Source organism: Bombina bombina, chromosome 4 (assembly GCF_027579735.1).
Source record: "Bombina bombina isolate aBomBom1 chromosome 4, aBomBom1.pri, whole genome shotgun sequence".
Classification (NCBI taxonomy): domain Eukaryota; kingdom Metazoa; phylum Chordata; class Amphibia; order Anura; family Bombinatoridae; genus Bombina; species Bombina bombina.
In genome coordinates, this window is record NC_069502.1 from 378,737,239 (window position 1) to 378,751,780 (window position 14,542).

Here is a 14,542-nt window from a genome sequence, read left to right on the forward strand (position 1 = left end):
CAAAGGGGAATACATTCGGGCTAAAAGGAATTGCAGTACAGATAGTGCTTACCAATAACAAGCTTTAATCATTTCAGAAAGATTGCTAAAAAGGGGGTATGAATTAGAATTATTGAATCAAATAAAAGGTGAAGTTGACCAAATCCCAAGAGACAATCTGTTGAAATATAAATATAACAAAAATAAAAAATCAAAACACAATAAGCTGAAATGTATAACTACTTTCAACAAGGACTATTATAAAGTCTGTAACATAATCAGGGATTCTATGCAAATCTAAAATACTCACACCATTATAGTGGATGTACTAAGCCAAGGCTGTGATTTTGTAGCCAGAAGAGGAAAAACTATTGCTAACATGTTATCTCCTTCAGATCTTCCTATTAAGCCTACTGGCACCTGGCTTAAAAAGAGATTAGGTTTTTATAAATGTCGTCGTCCCATCTGTAAAACATGTCAACATGTGACAGAGGGACCTAAATTTACCTCTACTACTACAAAAATGGAACACACTATAAAATTCTTTATTAATTGCTCCACTACACACGTAGTGTACTTATTAACTTGCCTCTTTTGTGGGAAACAATATACAGGAAAAACAAAAAGGTCCCTAAAAGATAGGTTCTTACAACATCTGAGATCTATAGAAGATGAGGAATGTGATACTCCTGTTGCAAGACATTTCAGAGAACAACATAACTCTGATGTGTCTAAACTAGCCATACAGGGCATTGATCACGTCCCTTGCTGGAAAAGAGGTGGTGACAGGGAAAATAAACTAAATAAAAGAGAAATCTATTGGATGTTTTCGCTTAAAACTAGTAGTCCATACGGTCACAATATGAGAAGGGATCTGGACACATTTACCTAAAACATATTTGTCTCTTCTAATTTATTTTAGTTTCTATCATATATTCTGTGACTTTACACAGTTTACTACTTGTCCCTTGCAAATTAGTAAAAAGTTTAGGTGTTATAATATCGCCATATGCTCTCTTAATTGCCATTTCTACAACATCTGCATATTAAGAAACTTATTAATATAGAGTAACTTATATATCTACAGATCCTAAATCATTAAAACCTAATAGAAAATGTATAATGTAAAGCTTTTGTTGTTGATAAGTGTGAACACTAGGTTTCAAACTAAGTAGATAATGTAGATTATATATCTACAGATCCTAAATCTTTAAAACCTAATAGAAAATGTTATAATTTAAAGCTTTTGTTTTTGATAAGTGTAAACACTAGGTTTCAAACTAAGTAGATAATGTAGATTAGGAAATAAGCTAATTTTAACACAATATGTCCCTTTATATATCTAGTCTACACTCTATTAGGTACTTCTATAGGATGGTATAACTTTAAGAATAGGTGCTAGCATATTCCTCACTTCCCCTTTAAATAGAAGGTGTGCACAGGTGTGTCTATATGCAGTGAACAAGTGCTGAGGCACGAAACATGTTTGCAGACAGGTGTCTTTGTACACACTGATTTATAACATTTTTTAACTCCTATTTTTGTACTACAATGTCTTTTAAATCTTGGATTACATTAAAATCTTTCACTTTTTAAGAGCAGGTGTCTTTGGACTGTTTTTGCGCTATACCTTAATTTCTTTGGATTTCTATATTTCTCTGGAGTGTTTGCAGACACTCTGATTAAGCAGCTTCAGCAGTTCAAGTCTCCCTGCATCCACCCACTCTCCATTGTGCCGGGGAAGAAATCACAAGTTACATGCTGAGGATTCAGGATCAATGAACAGCAGTGTCACACATTAAGGGTAAGCTGATATTTGTAGCGCTCAGGTTTGGTGTCTTTGTATTTTTATATATATATATATATATATATTTATTATATTTTTATTTTCATTTGTTATATATTCCTTGTTTTTAGAACTTACTAATGTCCAGTCACCACAACCATTTTTTTCTGATGGGGACGTTTTGCACAGGCACTCAATCAGTAAGTGTGCCGCACTGCTTGTTGTTTTCTATGTGGTCTTTATTAAGATTCAATGAAGAACTGAAAAAAAGAGTACATTCATTAGCACTCAGTACATCTTTCTTTTTCTTTTCTTTTCCTTTTCTTTTCTTTCCATCACATAAGTATTTTGCAAAATAAATAAAGAAGTATTGAGTGCTAATGAATGAACTCTTTTTTTTTTTTTCAGTTTTTTACTGAATCTGTATTGATATCAATTAAAAGTACAAGCACCTAATCATGGAAACATTTTACAAAGAATTACACACTAAACTTTAACGTGGGACCTAAACCAAAATTAGTGCTACTGAATCATCAGTCCAAATTCTATGTGGTCTTACGTTGACAACGATTTCTACAGCATTGGTTCACTATAGGAATAACACATGTGCAGTACAGTCCCAAAGGAAGATCCAAGATGTAGTAGTAAATAGTGAATCGGAATCTTTTTCTGATTTACTGTTTATTTCTGGTAATGTCAGCATTTGCTTACACACTATTCCCTGTGCTTTTCTGCATATTATGTTATATGCATGTGTTGATTATATCTCATATGTTTATAATTAACATTCTTAAATCTCCAGCTATTTCAATGATAATTGAAAAGTTGAAAAAATATAAACTTTTTTTTTATTTATTTTTTTTTTATTTAAAAATCATTTTGTTTTTGGTAACATGTGAACTATGCACACAAAAAAGAAAAGCTAATAAATACTACTTGAAAAAAGGCACACATTGATTTTCACCAAATCAGAGGTGCCATAAAGTGTTTTCTTATTGGTTGGAAAAGAGGTGTCACATTTTCTTCACTACAGGTACAAGATAAGTTTTTGTGCCAAGGGTGTGTTTGAAAAGCTTAACCCCTTAAGGACCACAACACTTTTCCTTTTTCTGACCGTTTGGTACCAGGACTATTTTTACATTTTTGCGGTGTTTGTGTTTAGATGTAATTTTCCTCTTACTCATATACTGTACCCACACATTATATACAGTTTTTCATTAAATGGACTTTCTAGAGATACCATTATTTTCATCATCCTATAATATAAAAGGCCAAGTGTGTTTGTCCGAAGCTGTCATGCGCATTAGAGACAGCACGAGGACAAACACACCTGGCCTTACCTGACATGCTGTTTGCGGCGGTGGGGTGAAAGTGGGCATGTCCGGATGGGAGCATGGTTGTGGCAGGGCTTGGTTGGGCGTGACGGGGCGTGGCATGGCGTGAGTGAGGGGAGAGAAATAGAAAGAGAGAGGGAGAGACAAAAAGAGATAGGAAAGAGCTAAAGAGAGGGGGAGAGAGAGCATAATAGAGGGGAAAGAGCAAAATAGAGGGAAGAAAGAGAAAAAGAGGGTGGAGAGAGCAAAAGAGAGGGGGAGAGAGGAAATAAGAGGGGGGAGAGAGAGCAAAAGAAGAGATGGGGGAGAGAGAGATGGGGGAGAGAAAGCAAAATAGAGAGGGGGGGAGAGAAAGCAAAATAGAGAGGGGAAGAGAGAGAGCAAAAGAGAGGGGAAGAGAGAGAGCAAAAGAGAGGGGAAGAGAGAGAGCAAAAGAGAGGGGAGAGAGAGCAAAAGAGAGGGGGGGAGAGAGAGCAAAAGAGAGAGGGGGGAGAGAGAGCAAAAAAGAGAGGGGGGAGAGAGAGCAAAAAAGAGAGGGGGGGAGAGAGAGCAAAAAAGAGAGGGGGGAGAGAGAGCAAAAAAGAGAGGGGGGGAGAGAGAGCAAAAAAGAGAGGGGGGAGAGAGAGCAAAAAAGAGAGGGGGGAGAGAGAGCAAAAAAGAGAGGGGGGGAGAGAGAGCAAAAAAGAGAGGGGGGAGAGAGAGCAAAAAAGAGAGGGGGGAGAGAGAGCAAAAAAGAGAGGGGGGAGAGAGAACAAAAAAGAGAGGGGGGAGAGAGAGCAAAAAAGAGAGGGGGAGAGAGAGAGAGCGAGAGGGGGGAGAGAGAGCGAGAGGGGGGAGAGAGAGAGAGCGAGAGGGGGGAGAGAGAGAGAGCGAGAGGGGGGGGGAGAGAGAGAGCGAGAGGGGGGGGGAGAGAGAGAGAGCGAGAGAGGGGGGGAGAGAGCGAGAGAGGGGGGAGAGAGCGAGAGAGGGGGGGAGAGAGCGAGAGAGGGGGGAGAGAGCGAGAGAGGGGGGAGAGAGCGAGAGGGGGGGAGAGAGCGAGAGGGGGGAGAGAGCGAGAGGGGGGAGAGAGCGAGAGGGGGGAGAGAGCGAGAGGGGAGATGGGGGGAGAGAGAGAGAGCAAGGGGTGGGACCGCTGTACTGCAAAAAATGGCCTGTGTAAATGGGCTTTAGGACTAGTATCTTATAATTTACTATAATTTTTTTTTATAAAATATAATAAAAAAAAATGGAAAAAAACACTTTTTCTAACTTTGATCCCCAAAATCTGTTACACATCTACAACCACCAAAAAACAACCAAAATAAATAGTTTCTAAACTTTGTCCTAAGTTTATAAATACCCAATGTTTACATGTTCTTTGCTTTTTTTGCAAGTTATAGGGCAATACATACAAATAGCACTTTGCTATTTCTAAACCATTTTTTTTTTTTTTTTTTTAAATTAGTGATAGTTACGTTGTAACATTGATATCTGTCAGGAATCCCTGAATAAACCTTCACATGTATATATTTTTTTTAGTAGACAACCCAAAGTATTGGTTTGGCCCATTTTGGTATATTTCATGGCATGAAATTCATGCCACCATTTCACCGCCAAATGTGAACAAATAATTGTTCACTTTTTCACAGACTTTTTCACAAACTTTCGCCTAGATTTAGAGTTCTGCATTAGACGTCAAAACCAGCGTTAAGGGGTCCTAACGCTGCTTTTTACCGCCCGCTGGTATTTAGAGTCAGCCAGGAAAGGGTATAACGCTCACTTTCCAGCCGGGACTTTTCCATACCGCAGATCCCCTTACGCCAATTGTGTATCCTATCTTTTCAATGGAATCTTCCTAACGCTGGTATTTAGAGTCTTGGCTGAAGTGAGCGTTACACCTCTACCGTCAAGACTCCAGCCGCAGAAAAAAGTCAGGAGTTAAGAGCTTTATGGGCTAACGCCGGTTTATAAAGCTATTAACTACTGTGCTCTAAAGTACACTAACGCCCATAAAATAGCTATGTACCCCTAAACCGAGGCCCCCCCCACATCGCCGCCACTATAATAAAATTTTTAACCCCTAATCTGCCGACCAGACCTCGCCGCCACTATAATAAATGTATTAACCCCTAAACCGCCTCACTCCCGCCTCAATAACCCTATAATAAATGTTATTAACCCCTAATCTGCCCTCCATAACATCTGCGACACCTAACTTCAAGTATTAACCCCTAATCTGCCGACCTGACCTCGCAGCTACTCTAATAAATGTATTAACCCCTAAAGCTAAGTCTAACCCTAAAAAAAATAATCCTATTTAAAGCTAAATACTTACCTGTAAAATAAACCCTAATATAGCTACAATATAACTAATAATTACATTGTAGCTATTTTAGGATTTATATTTATTTTACAGGCAACTTTGCATTTATTTTAACCAGGTACGATAGCTATTAAATAGTTATTTACTATTTAATAGCTACCTAGTTAAAATAATTACAAAATTACCTGTAAAATAAATCCTAACCTAAGTTACAATTAAACCTAACACTACACTATCAATAAATTAATTAAACTACCTACAATTACCTACAATTAAATCAACTAAACTAAATTACAAAAAACAAACACTAAATTACAGAAAATAAAAAAAGATTACAAGAATTTTAAACTAATTACACCTTCTCTAAGCCCCCTAAAAAAATAACAAAGCCCCCCCAAAATAAAAAAATGCCCTACCCTAATCTAAAATAAAAAGTTAACAGCTCTATTACCTTACCAGCCCTTAAAAGGGCTTTTTGCGGAGCATGCCCCAAAGAAATCAGCTCTTTTGCCTGTAAAAAAAAAACATACAACCCACCACCCAAACCCCCCTTAAAAAACCTAACACTAAGCCCCTGAAGATCTTCCTACCTTGTCTTCACCCAGCCGGGTACCATCCGATGCGTCCAGAAGAGGGTCCGAAGTCTTCATCCTATCCGGCCAGAAGAGGTCCTCCAGAGGGTCGGAAGTCTTCATCCAGGCGGCATCTTCTATCTTCTTCCATCCGGAGCGGGTCCATCTTGAAGCAGCCGGCGCGGATCCATCCTCTTCTAACGACGTCCTAACACCGAATGAAGGTTCCTTTAAGGGACGTCATCCAAGATGGCGTCCCTCGAATTCCGTTTGGCTGATAGGATTCTATCAGCCAATCGGAATTAAGGTAGGAAAAATCTGATTGGCTGATTGGGGAAGGGCAGCAGATTAGGGGTACATAGGTATAATGTAGGTTGCGGCAGTGTCCGGAGTGGCAGATTAGGGGTTAATAATAATATACAGGGGTCAGCGATAGCAGGGGTGGCAGATTAGGGGTTAATAAGTGTAAGGTTAGGGGTGTTTAGACTTGGGTTTCATGTTAGAGTGTAGGTGCAGACTTAGAAACTGTTTCCCCATAGAAAACAATGAGGTTGCGTTAGGAGCTGAACGCTGCTTTTTTGCAGGTGTTTGGTTTTTTTTCAGCCCAAACTGCCCCATTGTTTCCTATGGGGGAATCGTGCACGAGCACGTTTTTCATGCTTACCGCTACCGTAAGCAACGCTGGTATTGAGAGTTGAAGTGGCGGTAAATATGCCTTTACGCTCCCTTTTTGGAGCCTAACGCAGCCCTTCAGAGAACTCTAAATACCAGTGTTATTTAAAAGGTGTGGGAGAAAAAAAACACGCGTAGCGAACGCACCCCTTTGGCCGCAAAACTCTAAATCTAGGCCTTAATGTTTTTCTCACTGAAATTATTTACAATCAACTTGTGCAATGATGGCACAAATGGTTGTAAATGCTTCTCTGGGACCCCTTTGTTCAGAAGTAGCAGATTTATATGGCTTTGGCGTTGCTTTTAGGTAATTAGAAAGCCACTAAATGCCGCTGCGCACCATACTTGTATTATGCCCAGCAGTGAAGGGATTAATTTGGGAGCTTGTAGAGGGAGCAGACTTATATGGCTTTGGGTGTTGCTTTTGGGTAATTAGAAGGCCGCTAAATGCCGCTGCGCACCACACGCAGGGCCGCCACTAGAAATTTTGGGGCCCCTGACTTAACCATTGATTAGGGCCCCCCCTCCTTTGACATGTGCAATTTTTGACCAAGTGACTAAAACGTATATGCACTTTATTCTTATGTGTCTATTTAAACTTGGAAATGTTGTAAAGGTAGTAACATACAAACACACAGACACACTCATACACTGAAACACACACTCACACATAAGGATTCACATATAGACACTCTAGCAGACACGCAAATAAACACAAAAACACAATCAGACACAAAAACTCAGCACTTGTTTATATTGGCCTGACAAGTAATGAGGTAAACTACAGTTTTGTAAAAAAAAAAAAAAAAGGAGATTTAGAAAACAAAATATGGAGTTCTGATTATCTTTTTGCAAAAGGAAGATGCCAACTAAATGATGACAACAGCATGTAGTGGCTGAAAGGAAGGGCCCTGAACTGCCTAAACAATAATTTAAAGGTTAAATGGTGGATTGGTGACTTCCAGAAAGGTCTCATTAGTCTCAAAGTCTGTAGAAAGTTGTGAATAATCAGTAGTAAGGTCAAAATGTCCTAAAAAGGAACAGACAATGGACACACACACAAACTCAAACTTGCACATACACCCAAGGAAACACCGACAGAGACAGCCTCAGAAAACACACAAAGACATACACACACACACACACACACACACACACACACACAGACACCCACAGATAACACAGAAAGACATACATACACACACCCTCACTGAGACATCCACAGAAAACACACAAAGACATACACACACCCTCACTGAGACATCCGCAGAAAACACACAAAGACATACACACACCCTCACTGAGACATCCACAGAAAACACAGATATACATACATACATGCATACACACCCTCACAGAGACATCCACAGAAAACACAGACATACACACCCACCCTCACAGAGGCATCCAGAGAAAATACACAAAGACAAACATACACACACCCTAACAGAGACACCCATAGAAAAAGCTCAAAGACATACACACCCACCCTCAGACATCTACAGAAAATGCACAGAGACATACACACCCACCCTCACAGAGAGACCCACAGAAAAAAAAAACATACACACTCATAGAGACACAAACCAAAGCACAAAGACATAAACACAGACACCCACAGAAACACTCACAGGAGGAAACATTTATGCACGTTGCATCCCCTAAATCAACATTGTGTGACAGGCATGATAAAAAAATTTGCAGAAATTAAGAGATCACTTTTTAAAGAATCATATTTGTAAATGTGGAAACAAAAATAATTTTGTGAATTCAAAATTGTACATTAATGATCTGGGTAGATGGCTAGATGAAGAAAAGTACTTTTAAAAGGTTGACATATGTTTGTTTTGTTTTATCCCCATTTTCCCCAACCAAGAGCACTACTTCAAATATAGTGTACAAATGTTCCCATCTGTCAGGTGTACTTATGGATTTTGAAAATGCTGTACTCTATATGGTCTTGGTGGAACCATAAGCTGTGGTACTCATACCATTAGATCTGGTTAAATGCAGGATTTAGGCTCGTTGGTATATATTTCAAAATTAAGTCAGCTGTAGTGTAAACTGAAAAGTTTTAAGTTAACTTGTCTCATTTCAAACACTGAGCAATCTTAGTCTGAGAGTATAACATTTTATGCAGATGTAAAAATCTTAGATAAAATGCCTCCTTGTATCTGGAAAGTCCTTGCATAAAGGGGCAGTAAACTGGAATGTGTATATATATATATATATATATATATATATATATATATCTGCCAAAAGGGCACCTACCATTTGTGTATTGAGAATTTCTACAGCATTGTCAAATAATCATAAATACCCTGCTGTTAAAAAAATGTGTTTTTATGGACCCCTGGCTCCACCATACAACTACTACCACACTGAAGTTACAATCTGAAATTGCACAAAGAAATAAAAAACATTTACTAAGTAAGTCCTACCTCCTCTGCAAATGAAAGTGATCTGCTGTCTGACTCGGGCACACACTGTACAAACAAAGTGCCAAGTCTGACTCACACTGTGCATAGTGGTTTAGTGCTCACTCAGAAATCCTCTCAAATGCTAATACTTTACTACTTGTAATAACATTTCCCATGCTCAATTAGCACTCTGCTGTAGTACCCACTGGTGGCTAACAAAATAAAAAAATAAAAAAAAGATTTTTTTTTTTTTTTTTAGTTCTTGCCTCATGGGGCCCCCCTGGCCCATTGGGCTCCTGACAGGAGTCACCCCTGTCACCCCCTGATGGTGACCCTGACCACACGTGTATTATGCCCAGCTTGTAGGGAGCTTGCATTGTTAATTTTAGCTTTAGAGTAGTGTAGTAGGCAACCCAAAGTATTGATCTAGGCTAATTTTGGTATATTTCATGCCACCATTTCACCCCCAACTGCGATCAAATAATCGTTTTTTCACAAACTTTTTCACAAACTTTAGGTTTCTTACTGAAATTATTTAGAAGCAGCTTGTGCAATTATGGCACAAATGGTTGTAAATGCTTCTCTAGGATCCCCTTTGTTCAGAAATATCAGACATACAGTATATGGCTTTTGGCGTTGCTTTTTGGTAATTAGAAGGCCACTAAATGCCGCTGCTCACCACACTTGTATTATATCCAGCAGTGAAGGGGTTAATTTAGGTAGCATGTAGAGTTAATTTTAGCTTTAGTATAGAGATCAGCCTCCCACCTGACACATCCCACCCCCTGAACCCTCCCTGACCCCCCTCAAACAGCTCTCTTCCATCCCCCACCTCACAATTGTCACCGCCTTCTTAAGTACTGGCAGAAAGTCTGCCAGTACTAAAATAAAAAGCATTTTTCTTCCTCCAATTGATAATTCAGTGTTGGATCCCCTCTTAGCCCCCATTCTCCCTGATCCCCCAAACAGCTCTCTAAACCCACCCCTCTACCTATTTACCACCATCTTGGGTACTGGCAGTTTTCTGCCAGTAGTAGTACCCAGTTTGCCCCCAAAAACATCTGTATTTTTTTTGTACAATAGGATATTTTCTGTAGTGTAGCTGCCCCCCTCAATATCCTACCTCCCCCCCCTCCCAGATCCCTTGCCTAACATCCAAGATGTCCCCATCATTGCCTTAATGAAAAATAATTGGCTGCACAAATCTTGATTCCACACACGCATCCGTCGCCCCCCCCCATGAGTGCATCTGCCTAGTGAAGCACAACTGTGCACAACCGGAATAGGATGCCGCCCACCAGTCTCCCTCCTGCTACTCCTACCCACCAACGATCGGCACCATCAATGCTCGATGCATAAAAGGCCACGGAGTGGCTCTCTCTGCATTGGTGGCTACAAAAAGGGATTACAGTGATGCCTCAATACCGAGGCATCACTGCAACCCCTTGAAAGCTTCCATTGCTTGAAACCCCTGAGGACGTACAGGATACGTCCTTGGTCACTAACAGACATTTTTTGTAGGGCGTACCCTATACCCAACATTTTTCTTTCATGATTCAGACCCTACAATTTTAAATAACTCCATTTTACTGTTATTATCAAGTTTTCTTCATGGTATCCTTTGTTAAAGGAGCATCATTACCCTACTGGGAGCTAGATGAACCCATCAAATTAGCCAGTGACAAGAGGCATATGTGTGCAGCACCAATAAGTAGCTAGCTCTCAGTAACACATTTTGGGGTCAATTTATTAAGCAGCGGATGCTGCTTTCTATGCCCATAGTTACCGGCTCGCCAGAAACATAAGTTAAGAAGCAAAGTAAAGACTGCTGCTCCGTTACTTGTCCGCCACCTTTTAAGTGGCAGACTGCAATTATCCTGATCCAATTGGAATGATTGACAGCCCCTTCTAGCGGACGATTGTCCGCGAATGTGAAGGGGGGTGGCATTGCACAAGAATTTCACAAGAAATGCTTGTGCAATGTTAAATGCAGACATTGTATGCTGCATGCTACAGCAAATCATGTCCACCCAGCATATGATAAATTTACCCCAATGGCTCCTGAGTCTACCTAAATATGCTTTCCAGAATACCAAGAGAAAAAAAAAAATAGATAATAGACTTAGTAAAATGTAAAGTTGTTTAAAACTGCATGTTTTATCTAAATCATGAAACAACATTTTGGGGTTATATTTCCCTTTAAGATAAATAGGTTACAGAGCCTCTGGAGTAGATTTGACATGTAATTTACTTTGCAAGAGGATTCATTAGTATGGGACCCTAAGCCTGTACTACACTTAACCTATAATAAATGAACAGTACAATAATATGCTAGAATAAATGCATATCTATACTATAATCGCGTTTGTAACGCGTCCGTCATCGTCGGCAGTTGTGCACGCAACCTCAAAGGAATGTTGGTAGCACGAGGCAGCGTCCACCCTGACATTTTCGGAATCCACTGGGATGCAGTGAAGGCAAACGGAGCATTAAAAAAAAAAAAAAAAAATAACCGCACACAATAAGTAATAAAAAAAAAAAAAAATACCCGCCCGTAATAAGTATTTTTTAAAAAAAACGAACCACGAACCACCCATACGAACTACTAAGAAAAAAAATAAACTAACTGCCCACACAAAGTATTTATTAAGAAAAAAAACCAAGAAAATTATTAACCCCTAAATCCACCAACCACAACATCGCATTAAAGCTAATTTACCTATTAACTCCTAAACTGCCAACCAGCCACAACGCAAAAAACTAATTTAATGACTAAGCCCCCTAACCTAACACTTACTTAAATTAACCCCTTAATTACAATTAAAAAAATACTACATTACAACTAAAATTAAAATAAATAAATACACTACATTAATCTAAAATTACAGAAAATAAAAAAGGCTAATATTACAAAAATTAAACCTAATCCCTATGAAAGTAAAAAAGCCCCCCCCCCCAAATAAAACACCCCCTAATCTAAGAATAAACTACCAATAGCCCTTAACCCCTTGGGGACCAAGGACATGTCAGGCACGTCCTCCAAAGGGTGTCAGTTAACGACCAAGGACGTGCCTGACATGTCCTCGCATATTCTGAGCTATGAAAGCGATCAAAATCGCTTCCAGCCGCTCAAACAGTATTGCCCATGTGGCTTCAATGATGCCGATGCCCAGTGCATCATGGGGCTTCTGGAGGTGTCCCTAGCCTGCCTCATCATAGGGGCAGGCTAGGGACATCCAATCTGAGATTGCCAGAATAAAAAAATAAATAATAATAAAATATTCCATTTGTCTGATTTGTCATGGCAATATTTACTTGCATTTTTGTGGGAGAGAGAGAGAGATTTATTTCAAATATTTGTTAAAAATTGTGAGACACAAAGGTTCTTTTCAGAGCTATTAACCCCTAGCTTGCCAGTGATCACTATAAATCACTGACAATAGCATAGCAACACTTTTTTTGCTCTCTACATTTTTTAGGGGTTAATATTTTTTTATTTTCTTTTGTGAGACCCAAAGGCTCTTTTCAGAGCCATTTAGCTAGTTTAAATTAATTTTTGTAAAAAATCGTGAGCCATTCACCCCCAGCTTGCTAGTGATCACTATAAATCACTGGCTCTTGCACAAAAGCACATTTTTGTTCTCTGTGCATTTTGTTTATGGGGTTCATTTTTTTAGTAATTTTTTTGAGATCCAAAGGCTCTTTTCAGAACCATTTAGTTAATTTAAATGTAAATTTTGTGTGGGGGGGGGGGGTTAGTATTTTTTTTTTCTCTGTGAAAGATAAAAATAAATCATTTCACAGAGAGCATAGAGTGCTGAGGAAGCATATGCCTTCCTTGCGTCAGTCAGACGCCTCTATGTCTTACTCAGACCCCAATTTTGACCCTGCCATATGCTCAGATACATCATTAGAGACAGTCTCAACTGATAGTGATGTAGCTGTGGCTGCTAGCCCCCCAGGTAGCCCCTCTGCCAGAAGGAGATGTGTTGCTCCAGCTGTCATTGCTGCTGAAGAGTGGGTAATGCCTCATCACCATAGGTGAGATATCCGACCCTTCAATGCAAATCCTGGCATCAATGTGGATGTGGCAGGATGTAGTCCCCAACAGTTTATGGAGGTGTTTCTGGGCGATGATATATTGGGGAACATTGTTGCCCAAACTAATTTATATGCCAATCAGTTCCATGCTGCAAAGCCTGACACTTTTTTGGCAAAGCAGCAATGGGCCTCCATCGATGTGCCAGAATTTAAAAAATTCTGGGCATTGACTATGCTGATGAGCATCATAAAGAAACCCTCCATCTGCCCCTACTGGAGCAGTAGTCCTTTTGCTTTACCCCCATTTTCTACCATAGTATGTCGAGGAAGAGGTATGAAATGATTCTACATTTCATGCACTTCAGCGACAACAGCCTGTGCCCCCTGATTACCCACTTTACTGCCAGGTTTGCAGATGCTTATACACCTGGAAGGAATATATGCGTGGAAGAATTCCTGATGAAATATAAGGTAGGGCTGGGATTCAAACAGTATATTCCTTCCAAGCACTCCAGGTAAAGGTGTATAAGCTCTGTGAGAGCGAGACTGGGTATACTCAGGCTTTCCGGGTCTACGAGGGAAAGGATATCCACCTTGACCCTCCTGGCTGCCTAGAACATATGGGAACCACTGGCAAGATTGTCTGGGACCTGATTTTATCCCTAATGATCAAAGGGTACCACTTGTATGTGGCCAATTTTTATACAAGTGTCCTTTTATTCAAACTATTGTATTGTTTTGATACAGTAGCTTGCAGAACAATTCGAAAGAACCACACAGGTTTCCCAAGACAACCTGCATGCACTCGGCTACTAAAGCGGGAGACCTCAGCTCTGCGCCAAGAGGAGCAGTTGGCAGTTAAGTACAGAGACAAGAAGGATGTATACCTTCTTACCACAATCCACAAAGAGAGGACTGTGGAGGTCTCTGTACGTGGCAGAGCTGAGAGCACAATGAAGCCGGCATATGGGTGGAGTTGATCTAGCATATCAGCTGCTGCAGCCCTACCTAATTATGCGGAAGACAAATCCCTGGTACAAAAAGTTTGCAATTTACTTAATGCAGATTGCAAACCACAATGCTTTTTTACTGTTCAAAAAAGCAAACCCAGGAATGAAACCGACTTTGTAACAGTTTCCGCTCCAGATCATTTCGGGGATTTTGTACCAAGATGCACCTGCTCTCCGGGCGGTGATGGGAGAGATCAGAGTTGGGGCTACCCATTTTATTTTCAAAATCCCCCCCCCCCCTACTGTGGCGAAGCAGAATCCTCAGAAGAAATGCAGAGTCTGTACCAAGAGGAGGCAGAGAAGGGACACCACCTTTTACTGTCCTGATTGCCCTGGACAGTCTGGACTCAATGGGGACTGCATCAAGCGGTATCACACACTGTTATTTGTTTTGTTTTACATTTGCCATTGGTGCTGTATTTTACC

At 40.1% G+C, this 14,542-nt stretch overlaps 1 protein-coding gene across 1 annotated transcript in view; it reads left to right on the forward strand.

Annotated features, from left to right (window-relative positions):
• The first annotated feature begins 1,531 nt into the window (after positions 1–1,531).
• LOC128656310 (uncharacterized) overlaps positions 1,532–14,542 on the forward strand; it is a 60,262-nt gene continuing 47,251 nt past the window's right edge. The window contains exon 1 of the mRNA XM_053710153.1: positions 1,532–1,783. The gene's annotated coding sequence lies outside the window, so the exon portion shown is untranslated. The remainder of the gene's footprint in view (positions 1,784–14,542) is intronic.